The sequence below is a fragment of the Tamandua tetradactyla genome, chromosome 4, assembly GCF_023851605.1.
Source record: "Tamandua tetradactyla isolate mTamTet1 chromosome 4, mTamTet1.pri, whole genome shotgun sequence".
Taxonomy (NCBI): Eukaryota; Metazoa; Chordata; class Mammalia; order Pilosa; family Myrmecophagidae; genus Tamandua; species Tamandua tetradactyla.
Window position 1 is genome coordinate 38348248 of NC_135330.1, and position 17389 is coordinate 38365636.

Here is a 17389-nt window from a genome sequence, read left to right on the forward strand (position 1 = left end):
GTATTATATATATCATATCTGATTTTCCTTCTTTCTACACTCTTCTCCATACCTCTCTCTTCTGTCTTTTTGTATCTGACTCTAGTGCTCCTTTTAGTATTTCTTGCAGAGCTGGTCTCTTGGTCACACATTCTCTCAGTGACTTTTTGTCTGAAAATGTTTTAATTTCTCCCTCATTATTGAAGGACAATTTTGCTGGATATAGAAGTCTTGGTTTGGCAGTTTTTCTCTTTTAGTAATTTAAATATATCATCCCACTGTCTTCTAGCTTCCATGGTTTCTGCCTAGAAATCTACACATAGTCTTATTGGGTTTCCCTTGTATGTGATTGATTGTTTTTCTCTTGCTGCTTTCAAGATCCTCTCTTTCTCTTTGACCTCTGACATTCTAACTAGTAAGTGTCTTGGAGAACACCTATTTGGGTCTATTCTCTTTGGGGTGCGCTGCCCTTCTTGGATCTGTAATTTTAGGTCTTTCATAAGAGTTGGGAAATTTTCAGTGATAATTTCTTCCATTAGTTTTTCTCCTCCTTTTCCCTTCTCTTCTCCTTCTGGGACACCCACAGCACGTATATTTGTGCGCTTCATATTATCATTCAGTTCCCTGATCCCCTGCTCAAATTTTTCCATTCTTTACCTATAGTTTCTGTTTCTTTTTGGAATTCAGATGTTCCATCCTCCAGTTCACTAATTGTAGCTTCTGTCTCTTTAAATCTACCATTGTAGGTATCCATTGTGTTTTCCATCTTTTCTACTTTGTCCTTCACTCCCATAAGTTCTGTGATTTGTTTTTTCAGACTTTCTATTTCTTCTTTTTTTCAGCCCATGTCTTCTTCATGTCCTCCCTCAATTTATTGATTTGGTTTTTGAAGAGTTTTTCCATTTCTGTTCGTATATTCAGAATTAGTTGTCTCAGCTCCTGTATCTCATTTGAACTATTGGTTTGTTCCTTTGACTGAGCCATATCTTCAATTTTCCTAGCGTGATCCGTTATCTTCTGCTGGCGTCTGGGCATCTAATCAGATTTCCCTGGGTGTGGGACCCAGCAGGTTGAAAGATTTTCCTGTGAAATCTCTGGGCTCTGTTTTTCTTATCCTGCCCAGTAGGTGGTGCTCGTGGCGCTCGTCTATCTGCGGGTTCCACCAGTAAAAGATGCTGTGGTTCCTTTAACTTTGGAAAACTCTCGCTGTGGGGGAGGGTCACCAGCCGAAGCGGCTTGGGGGAGTGCCGGTCCAAATCTCCTAGACGGCCTGGGAATCTGCGCATGGGGGGGGCGCCAGCCGCCGCGGTTTAGGGGACCTCCAATCCAATTCTCCCAGCCTGCCCGGGAGGCCCCGCGTAGGGGGGGGCACCGGCCGCTGCGGCTTGGGGAAGTGCCGGTCCAAATCTCCCAGCCGGCCCGGGAATCCGCGCGTTGGGGGGGGGTGCCGGCCTCTGCAGCTTGGGGGACCTCCAATCCAATTCTCCCAGCCGGCCCGGGAGGCCGCGCATTGGGGGGGGGGGCACCGGCTGCCACGGCTTGAGGGGACCGCCTGTCCAAATCTCCCAGCGGGCCGGGGAAGGAGGGAGGGAGGGACTCCGGCCACCAGCCGCCCTGGCCTGGGGAAGCGTGCGCCCCTCGGAGATCTCACCGCAGCGGGTTCTCCCAGCCTGTTCCGCCGTCCAGAATGGGGTACGCTGTCTTTTTGGTCTCTGTCGTGGCTCCAGGAGCTGCCCTGTACCGTTTCTATTTCTTTAGTAGCTGTTCTGGAGGAGGAACTAAGACCCGTGCATCTTAGTAAGCCGCCATCTTCTCCGGAAGTCTCACAAATTGCCATGGGATGCCAAGCTCCAACCAACCATATTCCTGAAAACCCAAGGTTCTAACTAAGACTTTATAAAAGTTTTACTTATTAAGTTTATTTTTCAGAAACTTTAAACCTCTAGATTGTTCCTACACCAGATAAGTCCTGAAACTTAGAGGTACCATCTTTTCCAGAACATTAACCAGTTGGATTCCCCTACCCCATAATGTTGACACCCCTTTTCAACAGGAAGACATTTGAATGGTCATTGCCCAAATATCCCAAAAGAATGAGAAAATGATCAAATGAGAGGGAGGAGTTGTAACAGAGATGTTTGGATTTAACAAATGATTATCACTACTGAATCATTTTATAGATATATCTTCAATTTCTAGGGTATTAGAACAGCCAGAAGGAAATAGCTAAAATTATGGAATTGTAACCAATATTATACTTTGAAATTTGCTCTGTAACTACTTGTTAAAGCATTCTTTGAAATTTATCACTTTTCTGTATATATATTTCACAATGAAAAATGTTTTCAAAAATTAAATATGCTCCCCAAAATGAGACAATTTCAAAATGCAAAGATAAGTATCTACCTTGGTGGCTGATTCTGACATGTTCTCTCTTCTCTCGCAATTGTGCTCTTTAGTAAATTCAGGATATTGAAAGAAAAGGAAGTACTTTTCCTATGAGAATGACCCAAATCTAATTTAGCTTCTCCAATCTTGGAAATATGACGTTTATAGCGGAAGAATGAAGGTTGTTCACATGTTTTCTTTAAATCTTTGTCAAGGAAGGAAAAAAAACATGTTTGGACAGCATAAGATTTTTCTGAGCACAAAATGGGATTTTGTGTGTTTGATGCATGTGGTGTCTTTTTCTCAGGAAGAGTAAAACAAGAGTTAACCTGCAACCTTTTGTTATAAAAAATTTTAGATGCTATTTGAAACAGTGCAACTAAGGGAATCTAAGACAGAAAAGTGTATCACATATTAGTCAAACTTCATATACGTAAACTTCATACATGTTTACACAAATAATAATTAGGGAATAGTCATTTGATCTATTGAAGGTTTTTTTTTTCTTTAGAGAAAGATTTTCAAATAGGATTTCTTTAAATACCAAGATCCTGATTGGGCATCCATGCTATAAGATACAGGAAAATTTAATTTATGCTCCTACTCAATTTTCAGGCACTCATACCTTTTGTCTACAGAAAGACATATCAGAACTAAAATGAGTGAATAAAAATGAACTTTTCACAGAATATTTCTACATAAACAGAGAAAAAACTAAGTTATGAATATATATAAAAGCCAACATTGGGTTAATTTACCTCAGCTACTTAAGGTGCTCCCTTGATTAACCACCCTCTCTTCACCACCACTCCCAAACATCAACATCTCAAGGTTGCTGGGGGAGTACATAAAAAATGCTTAAGATGCTCAATAGAGGCATTGTAACAAAGAACGCATTTATCCCAGGTGATTAGTATCTATTCATTATAGCATCCCCTGAAGGATTAGTTCTTGGCTGACCAGGTTAGCCAGGTTCTTACTGCTGGGCTGTGCTTTTAAGTGATACGCATGCAGAGTCCTGATGTTATTCTGTAAGTCTTTTTTAATTATTATTATTTTAAACTAACTTAGACTTACTTCTTTCCAATTAGCCTGAAGATGTGAGATATTAGTGTAGAGATTACAAAGTTATTCAAGATAAAAGCTCCCAGAATCAGCTAGAATGGTGGTTGAGATACTCCTTGCTCACGAGTTTGGAAGTTGCCTTTGAGAGAGAAAGTAGAAAAGAGGCTTTTCTTTCATAGGTGTGGTAGACACTGTTGGTTGCTTACTGGCTTTTCCCTTATTTAGGCTGGCACTCCCAGCCTTCTTTGAAGCTGATGAAGTTACAGTTCTGGCCAGTGATATGCCAGGGGGAAACTGCTGGGGTGGGAGAAGCTTAAACCTAGTAATATTTGTATCTTTGATAAAAATATAGAGACAGAAGTTCAATACAGTTGTATGAGGATGTGATCTTGGAGCTGCAGCGGCAATTTTGTTACCATGAGATGACTATGTGAGAAAGAACATTCAACACTCTGAGGATGTCCAAGTGGAAAGATCAAAACCCAAAAAGCGGAATTTTAATGGTGTCATCAAGCTGTTCCCCAATCCTGAAACCATCCAGCTCCAGATAAATGTGTTTGTTCTGTTTGCCACATATTCTGTGACTTGCAGATCTATGCATCTTGACCATTACAACAGATCTGACAAAAGAAAGGATTCTTAACTGAGGGCTGCCACTACCTCATTTAACATCTCTGTTTAAATTAAGAAAAGGTGCTCCTTCCTCAGGATGGATTTCAAATCTCATTTATCGCTTTGCCAGGTGCCCTTGTGCTATCGTAGGTCACCAGCTTGCTCCTTCAGGGTTCTTGGGAGGGCTGCCTCTGTTCAAAGGACTCAGGAAGTAGCTGACAGAACCTGCCGATTCTAAACATGGGAAGAGAGCAATGAGATTTCCTTTTGCTTTCTGTCACTTTTGTTTACTTAATTCAATTTGAATTTGGCAAAATTTGTACTCTTGTTGTTATTCTTTTCATTTTAAAAAATGAATTTGTCTTAACCCCAATCCCATTATTGGATTGTCCATTATTCAATAGTGCAACCCAAAATGCAATTCAGGGAAAATACTATTTAGTGTAAAATTCTGATTTGATTTTACACTACCATGTTTCTACTAATAAACTGTTAAAACAAGGCTGCCAAAGACAAAATTCAAGCTATGTATCTACCTGCAATATGAAACTGTTACAGTGCAGATTATTTAATTCTCCCATTTCTCCATTTAAACTTCTGGAAGCACTTCATTTATACAGATAGCATGACATCATTCAGCCTTCATTTATTACAAATAAGACATTTACATATTAGGTTGACTGCTATTCATTAGCTGGCACAATTTCATTTTCATGATGTCTAATCAAATTTCAGGTTATTAAATAAGTTAAGCTAAAGCCTTTTCATGAAAATGTCTTTCCAATTAATATTAACACTGCAAAAACTTAGTTTTGACTGGTAAAATAAATCAAGATGAATAAAGCAATATATGCATGGCAATTATTATCATTTTGACTTTAAGACATGTAAAAGTAACAGGAATCTGGCAATGCTTATCCACTCACACATTATATGCTATTACTCTAGGTAGTGCAAGTTCAGAAATAAACATGGGGACTAACATTGTATGGCAAGGTACAGATAATCTTAGATCATCATAAAATGTAAACACAACATATTAAAATCCTTTTTGAACTCTTTGATGCATTTGCAAACTTTGATAAAATGCATTTAAAACACCTAGGCTCTAAGAGTCACCCCCAAGAGAACCTCTTTCATTGCTCAGATGTGGCCTCTCTCTCTCCAGCCAACACAACAAGCAAACTCACCACCCTCCCCCTGTCTACGTGGGACATGACTCCCAGGGGTTGGACCTTCCTGGCAATGTGGGACAAAAATCCTGGAATGAGCTGAGACTCAGCATCAAGGGATTGAGAAAAACCCTAGAATGAGCTGAGACTCAGCATCAAGGGATTGAGAAAACCTTCTCAACCAAAAGGGGGAAGAGTGAAATGAGACAAAGTGTCAATGACTGAGAGATTCCAAACAGAGTCAGAGCCTATCCTGGAGGTTATTCTTAAGCATTAAGTAGATATCACCTTGTTATTCAAGATGTAATGGAGAAGCTGGAGGGAACTGCCTGAAAATGTAGAGCTGTGTTCTAGTAGCCATGTTTCTTGATGATCGTATAATGATATAGCTTTCACAATGTGACTGTGTGATTGTGAAAACCTTGTGTCTGATGCTCCTTTTATCTACCTTGTCAACAGACGAGTAGAACATATGGAATAAAAATAAATAATGGGGGAATAAATATTAAAATAAATGTAGTTTGAAATGCTAGTGATCAATGAAATGGAGGGGTAAGGGGTATGGTATGTATAATTTTTTTTTCTGTTTTCGTTTTTCTTTTTCTGTTGTCTTTTTATTTCTTTTTCTGAATTGATGCAAATGTTCTAAGAAATGATCATGATGATGAATATGCAACTATGTGATGATATTGTGAATTACTGACTATATATGTAGAATGGAATGATCATATATTAAGAATGTTTGTGTTTCTTTCTTGTCATATTTTTAAAAAATTTTAAAAATTAATAAAAAAGTTAAAACAAAACAAAACAAAACACCTAGGCTCACAGCCTGAACAGACAGAGCAATCATCTTAATAGAATCAGATATGACACAGAACTAGGCAGGGGCATATACATATATGTTTATATTATATATAATCTATGTAGTTATATATAATATAAATATAATTTAAAAAAGAGAACCAAGTTGGAGAGTTCATACTACTCAATTTCAAGATTTATTATGTATATATAAAGGGACTGGGGGAAAATATGAAAATATTAAATTTCCCCCCCTGGGGAATTCCTGATATTCTCACAAGCATTAAGGATTCCCAAATCAAGTCAAGCCCTTGATTTTGGCCCAACACGTGTGACACTTATTCCTACAAAGGAAAAGCTAAGCCTACTCATAATTATACCTGGGCCACCCCTAGAGAATGTCTTTTGTTGCTCAGATGTGGTTTCTCTCTCAGCCAACTCTGCAAATAAACTCACTACCCTCCCCATCATGTGGGGCATGACTCCCAGGGCTGTAAGTCTCCCTGGCAACATAGGACATGACTCCCAGGGATGAGCCTGACCCTGGCATCATGCAATTGAGAATGACTTATTGAGAAAAAGTCATAAAGGGGGAAAAGAAATGAAACAAAGCAGTTTCAGTGGCAAAATGATTTCAAATAGAGTTGAGAGGTCATTCTGAAGGTCATTTTTATACATTATATAGATATTCCTTTGTAGCTTCTAGTGTATTAGAATACTACAAAGAAAGATCTGAAACTGTTGAACTCTAATCCAGTAGCCTTAATTCTTGAAGATGACTGTACAACTATATAACTTTTATGGTATGACCAGGTGATTATGAAAACCTTGTGACTGACACTCCCTTTATCCAGTGTTTGGGCAGATGAGTAATAAAATAAAGACAAGATAAATAAATAAATAATAGGGAGGATAAGGGTAATAGGGTGTTTTGGGTGTTCTTTTTAATTTTTATTATTTTTTTTCTTGAAGTAATGAAAATGTTCAAAAATTGATTGTGGTGATGAATGCACAACTATATAATGATACTGTGAGCCACAGATTATATATATTGGATGGATCATAAAATTGCATTTAAAATAACAAAAGGAAAAAAAGAAAAAGAAAAACAAACAAACAAAAGATTTACTATGAAGCTAAAGCAATCAAAGCCATAAGGAATTGGCAAAAGAGACACACAGATCAATGGAACAGCATGGAGATAGCAGAAATAGACCCACTTAAATACAGTCAACTGATTTTTTAAAAAAATATAACAACAAACAAATGCAAACATTCTTAACTTTTGATCATTCTGTTCTACATATATAATCAGCAATTCACAATATCATTACATAGTTGCATATTCATCATCATAATCATTTCTCAGAACATTTGCACCAATTCAATTCAGAAAAAGAAATAAAAAGACAACAGAAAAAAATTCACACACACCATACCCCTTACCTGTCCCCCCACTGATCACTAGCATTTCAATCTAAATTTATTTTAACATTTATTCCCCCTATTATTTATTTTTATTCCATATGTTTTACTTGTCATATGTTGATAAGGTAGATAAAAGGAGTATCAGATACAAGGTTTTCACAGTCACACAGTCATATTGTGACAGCTATATCATTATACAATCATCTTTAAGAAATACGGCTACTGGACGCAGCTCTACATTTTCAGGCAGTTCCCTCCAGCCTCTCCATTACATCTTGACTAACAAGGTGATATCTACTTAATGTGTAAGAGCAACCTCCAGGATAACCTCTCAACTCTGTTTGGAATCTCTCAGCCATTGACATTTTATTTAGTCTCATTTCTCTCTTCCCCCTTTTGGTCGAGAAGGTTTTCTCAATCCCTTGATGCTGAGTCTCAGCTCATTCTAGGATTTCTGTTCCACGTTGTCAGGAAGGTCCACACCCCTCGAGTCATGTCCCACATAGACAGATGGAGGGTGGTGAGTTTGTTTGTTGTGTTGGCTGGAGAAAGAGAGGCCACATCTGAGCAATAAAAGAGGTTCTCTTGGGGGTGACTCTAAGGCCTAATTTTAAGTAGGCTTGACTTACCCTTTGTGGGGTTAAGTTTCATATGAACAAAACCCAAGATTGGGGGCTCAGCCTATAGCTTTAGTTGTCCGCACTGCTTGTGAGAATATCAAGAATTCAACTTGGGAAAGTTGAATGTCCCCCCTTTCTCACCATTCCCCCAAGGGGACTTTGCAAATACTTTTTTATTCACTGTTCAAATGACTCTGGGATTTATCGAGGCATCACTCTGGATAAACCAACAAAATCTCACGCCTTACTCAAGATTCCATGTACTTATAGTATTCAATTAAGCTGTCTACATAAGTTATATTAGGAAATGCACTAGTCAAAATGTAAATTTTGTACCAAATAAACATTTTTTGCTTTAGTTTCACACATAAGTTAAAATTTTAAAATATTAATTACCATCTATTTTCAATACCCTGCAGTAATGACATTCCTTTGTTCTTCCTTATGCAAAAACATTTTTAAAATTTGTACATTTAGTCACTATCATTATACACTCTAGGCATTCCTAGATTATACCATCTCAGTCTTTATTGTCCATCTTTCTTTCTGATTTCATTTGTGTCCCCAGCCCTCCTCCCTCTATCATTCTCACATTCAGCATCATTCAGTGTTTTAACATAATTGTATTACAGTTAGGTAGTATTGCAGTCAACTGATTTTTAACAAAGTGCGAAGACAATTCAATGGAGAAAGTATAATCTTTTCAAAAAATGGTGCTAGAACACTTAGACCTCCATATGAAGAAAAAAAAGAAACTTGATACATCTTACACCTTATATAAACTTAATACAAAAGAGATCATATACCTCAACATAAATGTAAAAACATGAAACCTCTAGAAGAAAACATGAATCTTGGATTTGGTGAGAAGCTTTTACATATGACACCAGAAGCACAATCCATAAAATGATTGTGCAAATTTATAGTATGCAAATCGTTAAAAACCAACCAGGATGTGGGGGGCTCCAAAATGAAACGCAGTCTGTGCCAAATAAATCTATCCATTTTACAAATGAAGGACATAATTTCACTGGAAGGGGTCAGGCAAAAGGAGAAGACCTAAGTAACTTTGGAAATGTATTTGTCTGGTGTTCTAGTTTGCTAGTTGCCAGAAAGCAATATACCAGAAACGGAATGGCTTTTAAAAGGGGGAATTTATTAAGTTGCAAATTTACAGTTCTAAGGCTGTGCAAGTGTCCCAATTAAAGCAAAGTCTATAGAAATGTCCATTCTAAGGCACCAGTAAGAGGTTACCTTCACTCAAGAAAGGCCAATGACGCTCAGGGTTTCTTTCTCAATTGGAAAGTCACATGGCAAATATGGTGGCATCTGCTAGCTTTCTCTCCAGACTTCTTGTTTCATGAAGCTGCCCCAGGGACATTTTCCTTCTTCATCTGTGTCATGGCTCTAAAAAGGGACTCCTTCCAAAGTGTTTCATCTTTTAAAGGATTCCAGTCAAGGCCCACCTGGAACAGGTGGAGTCAAATCTCCCCTAATCAAAAGTTAATACTTACAATTGCATGAGTCACATCTCTACAGGAACAATTTAAAAACTCCCATCCAGCAATACTGAATGAGGATTAAAGGACACGGATTTTCTGGGGTCCACAAATTCAAAGCAGCACAAATGGATACTGTAAGCTAAAGCAAAAACAACTGTACATAAATGCTTTACTTCATTCGGTAAATTTATTTCTCACAGGGGTATGAGCTAGCAATTCTGAAACAGCTTTACTTGCATACTAGGATTGAATAAGTAAATAAATTAGAGCTAATAGGAGCCAGATTTCTGACTGCCAGAGAAAGAAGTTACAAATATGCAAGAGGAAAAGACTGAGATGAACCCTATATTTCTAGATTAAAATTGCAATATCAATAGCAACTCAAGATTACAGACAGATATTGAGAAATAGAGAGAGGTAGATAATAGGTATATAAAAATAATATAATTTGTATGTATACATGGTGTGGTGGTTTAGAACTGCATATACCCCAGAAAACATGTTCTTTTTTTTTTTTGTGGTATCTCATTGTAGTCTTGATCTACATTTCGCTTATAGCTAAGAAAACATGTTCTTAAAGCTAATCCATTTCTGTGGGTGTGGAACCATTACAAGTAGACCTTCTGATGAGAGTACTGCAGTTAAGGAGTAACTCACCTCATTCAGGATGAGTCTTAGCTCTCTTACTGGAGTCCTTTATAAATGGAATCAATATAAAAAAAGAGAGAGAGAAAGGCACAGAAATCAATGAAATCCAGAAAAGAAGGGAGAAACCAGCAGATGCTACCACATGACTTGCCAATTGGCAGAGGAGCCAAGGAGCTGGTCTTTGGGAATAAAGCAATGCCTTAATGATGTCTTGATTTGGACATTTTCATGGCTTCAAAACTGTAAGCTTGTTCCATTTCATGGTATTTGCTTTGAGCAGCCTAGAAAACTGAAACACATGGTTAGTAAACATACGTCCAATTTCCTTACTGTACTTGAAAGAGTCAAAAAGAAATGAATGTTCATTAGAAATAAGCACACAGATCTTTTGAAATATCATCCTCCAATAAAAGAAACCAAGGTTCCTTAAAGAAATGGCTGATTCTAAGGCAGGGAAAGGAAAATACAATGTGAGTCTGGAGCATATTGTAGGAACAGAAAGTAAAGAAAGGCTGCTGAGAGAGAAAGAAAGATAGGGGTTGGGGGTGGTGGGAGAGAGAGAAAGAGAAAGGAAGGGCATGTTTGGGGGGTGTCCAAGACCACCCACATATTCTGTGATTTGCTAGAAGGACTCACAGAACTGGGTATATAATTGCACTGATGATTAAAATTTAATACATTGCCACAGTAAGGATACACAGCTGACCGTTAAGGGAAAAAGACATAGTTCAGAGTCTGGAAATATCCATACTTCAGCCTCCTATTGTTTCACCTCTCAGCCCAGGAGGGGATACACCCAACATGATCCTTTTTCTAGAAGAGAAAATGCAGCAATGTGTATGTAATGTTCCTCCTAGGGAAGCGTATTTGAGACTCAGAATTTATGGTTTTTTTAGTGGGGGTTAGTCAGGTAGGCATTCTCTGCCTGGAAACTACCAAAATTCCATGCTCTTGAAGGAAAGTAGGTTGGTGCCTCAAACACTGAAAGAGCCTTATTAGTATAGGGAAATTTTCTTACCAGTGAGGGGAACTTTTCACAAGCTATGTTCCCAGGTGCCAGTCAAAATTTAACCTTGCAGCAAGCCTTTCTTAAGATATCAACCTTGGACCTGCAATGTTAACTCTTTCCTCTATAGTTCATGTCAAAGGGACACAGGAGCGAACCTGGCCAAAGTTGGAGAATATGAACAACAAAATAAATAATAATATTATTGGATCAAATCCCAAGAATAAATATCATGGGTCCATACTGATATGAATTAATGAATACATATATATACATATATAATGCATAAATAAATAAATAAATTGAGAGGGTGACAAATCTTCCTTATAGAAGAATTCAAAATAATAAATGTAGAAAGAATGAGGAAAATTGAAAATTGCTATTGGAGTACCATAGTAATAATTGCTACATGCAAGGGACATTGATAGGTGCCAAAACTAGTGAGCAGAACCTTAAGGAGAAATAGAATATTTGTGTACTCTTGTTTCAGTTTGTTAAAACTGCCAGAATGCAATATATCAGAAATGGATTGCCTTTTCCTAAGGAGATTTTTTTTTTTGTATATTACTTACTTTTTATTGAAGTATAACATGTATAAAGTATACTAATTTTATGGACACAATTATGTAACCACCATTCAGAACATTCTAGCACTAAGAAGTTTTCCACATGCTCTTTCCCTACCTGCAAAAGTAACCTCTATTCTGACTTTTATCACCATAGATTAATCTTGCCCTTTCTTGAACTTCATATAAGTGGAATTATCTAGTATGTACCCTTTTGTATTTGGCTTCTTTCACTCAACATTATGTTTGTGAGATTCATTCATACTGTTACACATAATTGAAAAATGTTTTCATTGCTCTATAGTATCCTATCACATGACCATATCACAATTTATCTATTCTGTTGTTGATAGATATTTATATTGTTTCCAGTTTGGGGTTATTATGAATAAAGCTGCTATGAATGTACTTGTACAGGTCTTTTGGTGTACATATGCCCCACTTTCTCTTGTGGGAAGGAGACTTTGATTGTCAGGGATATGAAGTTCCAGGTAGGAAAATTTGCAGCTATGATTAAATATCATTCCTGGCTCTTCCCAGGAGATCCAGAACTTATTCATGTTTCAAAAGCTGGAACTCTAATCAGAGACTCTGGGCCTTTCCCACAGGCAAGTAGAAGACAATTCCAGAGATGCCATAACTTATTAGGAAGAGAGCAGGGAGGGGCCTAGGTGCCCTGAGAACTTGTAGAATTCTAATTTGTCAGCTTCTGTTTTCTTAAGGCTTTGGGCCTCTCTGAGGGGGTAGCAAATGAAGAAATACATCAGAGTTACCCGGAGCTAGTGAAGACCTGGCACCCTGACCATAACCGGCATCAAACAGACACAGAGGCACTTCCTGGAGATCTAGGCTGCATATGAAGTCTTGAGCCTGCCCAGGAAGCCCAGCCCCTTAAGTGAGAAGATATTTCCTTCCTAGGATGGACTCTTCCTAGCAGAGCTGGGTAGCTTGTCGCAATATAGATATGCCCGGAGTTACCCGGAGCTAGTGAAGACCTGGCACCCTGACCATAACCGGCATCAAACAGACACAGAGGCACTTCCTGGAGATCTAGGCTGCATATGAAGTCTTGAGCCTGCCCAGGAAGCCCAGCCCCTTAAGTGAGAAGATATTTCCTTCCTAGGATGGACTCTTCCTAGCAGAGCTGGGTAGCTTGTCGCAATATAGATATGCCCGGAGTTACCCGGAGCTAGTGAAGACCTGGCACCCTGACCATAACCGGCATCAAACAGACACAGAGGCACTTCCTGGAGATCTAGGCTGCATATGAAGTCTTGAGCCTGCCCAGGAAGCCCAGCCCCTTAAGTGAGAAGATATTTCCTTCCTAGATGGACTCTTCCTAGCAGAGCTGGGTAGCTTGTCGCAATATAGATATGCCCACGCTAGTTATCCCAACAGCATTCAAGAAACTGTGTCCTTGCAGTGGAGATGAGAAAATCCAAAGGAGTGAGGAGAACATATTTGTGTTCTGAATTTCCAAATTCTTTTTTTTTTTTTTATTCTTTTCAAAAAAATTTTTTTTTTTTTAAGGAGATTTTTTTATGTTACAAATTTACAGTCCTAGGGCCATGAAAATGTCTGAATTAAGGCATCCAGATAAAAATACTCTGACTCTGAAGACAGGCCAATGGTGTCCGAGGTTTCTCTGTCACATGGGAAAGCACATGACAACATCTGCTGTGCTCTCATGGTTTCTGGTTTCAAATGCTCTCTCAGCTCCTGTTTCCAGTGGCTTTCGCTCTAAGCATCTGCGCTTCCTCATTTAGCTTCTCCAGGGCAGACTCTGTGTTCCCTCTCTTAGCTTAGTGTCTCCAAACATCTGTGTCTTGGTTTCATCTCTCTGCAATCTGTGTTGGCTCTGAACTCTCTCTCTCTCGCTCTCTGTGAGCTCTTTTAAGAACTACACTAAACTAATTAAGACCCACTTTGAACGGGTGGCGCCACATCTCCATGTAAATAATCTAATCAAATGGTCCCACCCACAGTTGGGTAGGTCACATCTCAACGGAAACAGCCTAATCAAGAGGTCCCACCCAAAAACAGGTCAGCCACCCAAGATTGTATTAAACGAATATGGTTTTTCTGGGGTCCAAAAATCTTCAAACCAGCACAACCTTCACAGTACCTTCCCCAAAATATTCATTATGGGGTGGTTTTACCATATGTCCACAAATTCTGTGATAATCCTCCCTCCTGGAGATTGACCTTAATTCCCCTCCCCTCAAGGGTAAGTTGGGCTTACTGACCGCTTCTTGCAGATGCTACCGTAGCCAATAAATGAAAGTTAAAATCATCAATAATATTTCACATTGAGATCATGTACCCACTGACATGATGTGATGAAAAGGCAACTTCACCTCTGTGGTGTCTTTTCCAAAAATCCAGAAGCCCAGTGTAACCATGAGAAAACATCAGACAAACCCAAATTGAGGGACATTTTACAAAATACCTGCTAGTATTCTTCAGAATTCTCAGGATCATGAAAAAGAAGAAAAACTAAAAACCTATTACTGATTAAAAGACACTTAGACATCAAGGCTAAAAGTAACATGATATGCTGAACTGGATCCTGAAACCAGTAAAGGACGTTAATGGAACAACTGGTGGAACCTGAATAAAGTCTCCAATGTTAATTTTTAATTTCAATCATTGTAATATAGTCATGCAACATGTGAACATTAGGGGAAGCTGGGTGAAGGATATAATGAACTCTCTGTACTATCATAGCAACTCTTCTGAAAAGCTAACATTATTTCAAAACAAAATTTTTTTTTTTAAATGCACCGGGGTTGGCACATGCTATTTACTAACCAATGTTACCTGATGTTGGTTAATTGTTGATATCATTATCCCCAGAAGGTAGTAATGCAGGGAAATCTCTCATCACCTGTACATCACATAAAAGTCTATTTCTATGGATGGCATGCATAAGCTTGGGAAACTTCTTTGCCCTTTAAGTGAACGATGATGGAAAGATATCAGGCTGAAAGTTTTAAAAGATAGTGCTTTTGATCAATTTTGAGTTGCTGGGGATACTTCAATTTTATTGTACCATCAGTAGAGAGTGCCCACATGGCACAGAGAATTGTGTCTAGATCTGTGATCACTCGGGAAAGATGAGCCACTTACTCCCCTGATTCTACTGTGCAGGCTCTAAGCCCACCAACCAAACCATCTAAACCTATGTGCTTAAGGATTTTTGGAAGCTTATAACCCATGATGCCTGAAGGCAGAAATATCTAAAACTCAGACAGTGTGGAAGTGTGGCAAATGTGGGCACTGCAGCTGGCCTTAAGGGTTCTATACGGTACAGACTTCTACGGTAGTCAGGCAAAGGACTGGGAAGAGGTGGAGGGGCAGCTTGGGGATGTGGATTTATCATAGGCTAAAGAATACCTGTGCCTCACCCTAAGTTAAAATGTTTGCCTTTTCTCTCACTGGAAAAGAGCTTTGTAGTTTTACCCTGGCTAAGCTCTTTCTTGATCAATGGCTTCTGTAAAGCTCGAGTAAACTAGTTTTTACTCATTATTTATGTTTCCATCTGCTTCCAAAGGGGATCTAATTAGTTTATTCTCCAAACAATTGTACTAACCCTGGGCTTTCATTTTCTTCCAGATTATCTTTCTCTCTTCACCATGAAGTCATAGTACTAAATTTGTGACAGCACAACCACTTCCATAGCAACAAGGCATGGTCCTCACCACTGAGTCCTGATTTCATTCTGATCAAGATCCAAGCAGCAGGATCAGGGAATCTGTTCTGACATTTTCTTTTCTTTTTCAAGTTTAGTTTCTCTCTGAAGAAGTTCCCACTTTTGATTTTAAAATCATATACAGACTTCCTGGAAGATGGCGGCTTAGTAAGACGCGCAGATCTTAGTTTCTTCTCCAGGACACCTACTAGGGGAGTAGAAACGATACAGAAAGCGCCCAAAGCCACAACAGAGATAAAAAAGACAGCATACCCCATCCTGGAACGGCTGGCTGGCTGAGAGAAGCAGCTCGGGTGAGATCGCCGAGGCGCGCGGGCCTTACCGGGCGGGGTGGCAAGCGGCCGGAGTTACTCCCTTCCCCCTTCCCGGGCCGGCTGGGAGAATTGGAGAGGCGGCCCCCTGAAACAAAGACGGCTGGCGCCCACACCACGCGCAGCCCCCGGACCAACTGAGAGAATTGGATCGGAAACCCCCAGGCCGCGGAGAACGGTGACGGGTGGGGGAGGCCCCTTCCAAACCCGTGACTCCCGGGGAACGTGCACTCTCTCGGGCGGGCCGCTGCCGCTGGCGCCCTCCCGCCACGCTTGTTGCCCAGGGCCGACGAGGAAATTCGGACGGGCTCTTTCCCTGGCTGCGGCGACCAGCAACCCTCCCTGCGTTCGGACCCCGGGCCGGCTCAAGCCGTTTCGGCTAGCGAACCCCCAGGACGGCGAGAGTTTTCCAAAGTTTAAGGTCCCACAGCACCTTTTACTGGTGGGACCCGCAGACAAACGTGTGCCACGAGCGCCACCTACTGGGCAGGATAAGAAAAACAGAACCCAGAGATTTCACAGAAAAATATTACAACCTTGCTGGGTCCAACACCAAGAGAAATCTGAATAAATGCCCAGACGCCAGCAGCAGAAGATAACTGTCCACGCTCAAAAGATTGAGAATATGGCCCAGTCAAAGGAACAAACCAATAGCTCAAATGAGACACAAGAGCTGAGACAACTAATCCTGAATATACGAACAGAAATGGAAAACCTCTTCAAAAATGAAATCGATAAATTGAGGGAGGACATGAAGAGGACATGGGCTGAACATAAAGAAGAAATAGAAAAACTGAAAAAACAAATCGCAGAACTTATGGAAGTGAAGGATAAAGTAGCAAACACAGAAAAAATAATGGATAGCTACAATGATAGATTTAAAGAGACAGAAGATAGAATTAGTGATTTGGAGGATGGAACATCTGAATTCCAAAAAGAAACAGAAACTATAGGGAAAAGAATGGAGAAATTTGAACAGGGTATCAGGGAACTCAAGGACAATATGAACCACACAAATATACGTGTTGTGGGTGTCCCAGAAGGAGAAGAGAAGGGAAAAGGAGGAGAAAAACTAGTGGAAGAAATTATCACTGAAAATTTCCCAACTCTTATGAAAGACCTAAAATTACAGATCCAAGAAGTGCAGCGCACCCCAAAGAGATTAGACCCAAATAGGCGTTCTCCAAGACAATTACTAGTTAGAATGTCAGAGGTCAAAGAGAAAGAGAAGATCTTGAAAGCAGCAAGAGAAAAACAATCCATTACATACAAGGGAAACCCAATAAGACTTTGTGTAGATTTCTCAGCAGAAACCATGGAAGCTAGAAGACAGTGGGATGATATATTTAAAATACTAAAAGAGAAAAACTGCCAACCAAGACTCCTATATCCAGCAAAATTATCCTTCAAAAATGAGGGAGAAATTAAAACATTCTCAGACAAAAAGTCACTGAAAGAATTTGTGACCAAGAGACCAGCTCTGCAAGAAATACTAAAGGGAGCACTAGAGTCAGATACAAAAAGACAGAAGAGAGAGATATGGAAAAGAGTGTAGAAAGAAGGAAAATCAGATATG

General features: G+C 39.4%; 1 long non-coding RNA gene across 3 annotated transcripts; it reads right to left on the reverse strand.

The window, feature by feature from the left end:
• Nucleotides 1-2356: 2356 nt before the first annotated feature.
• LOC143680741 (uncharacterized) lies at nucleotides 2357-15619 on the reverse strand. Of its 3 annotated transcripts, none has more exons than XR_013174157.1 (3): nucleotides 15383-15619; nucleotides 11237-11382; nucleotides 2357-2572 (listed from the first exon to the last, which is right to left on the reverse strand). It is a non-coding gene; the product is annotated as an uncharacterized LOC143680741 (long non-coding RNA). The 3 variants fall into 3 exon arrangements; XR_013174155.1 differs by lacking the exon at nucleotides 2357-2572 and adding an exon at nucleotides 9883-10507; XR_013174156.1 differs by lacking the exon at nucleotides 2357-2572 and adding an exon at nucleotides 10720-11031.
• Nucleotides 15620-17389: the final 1770 nt, after the last annotated feature.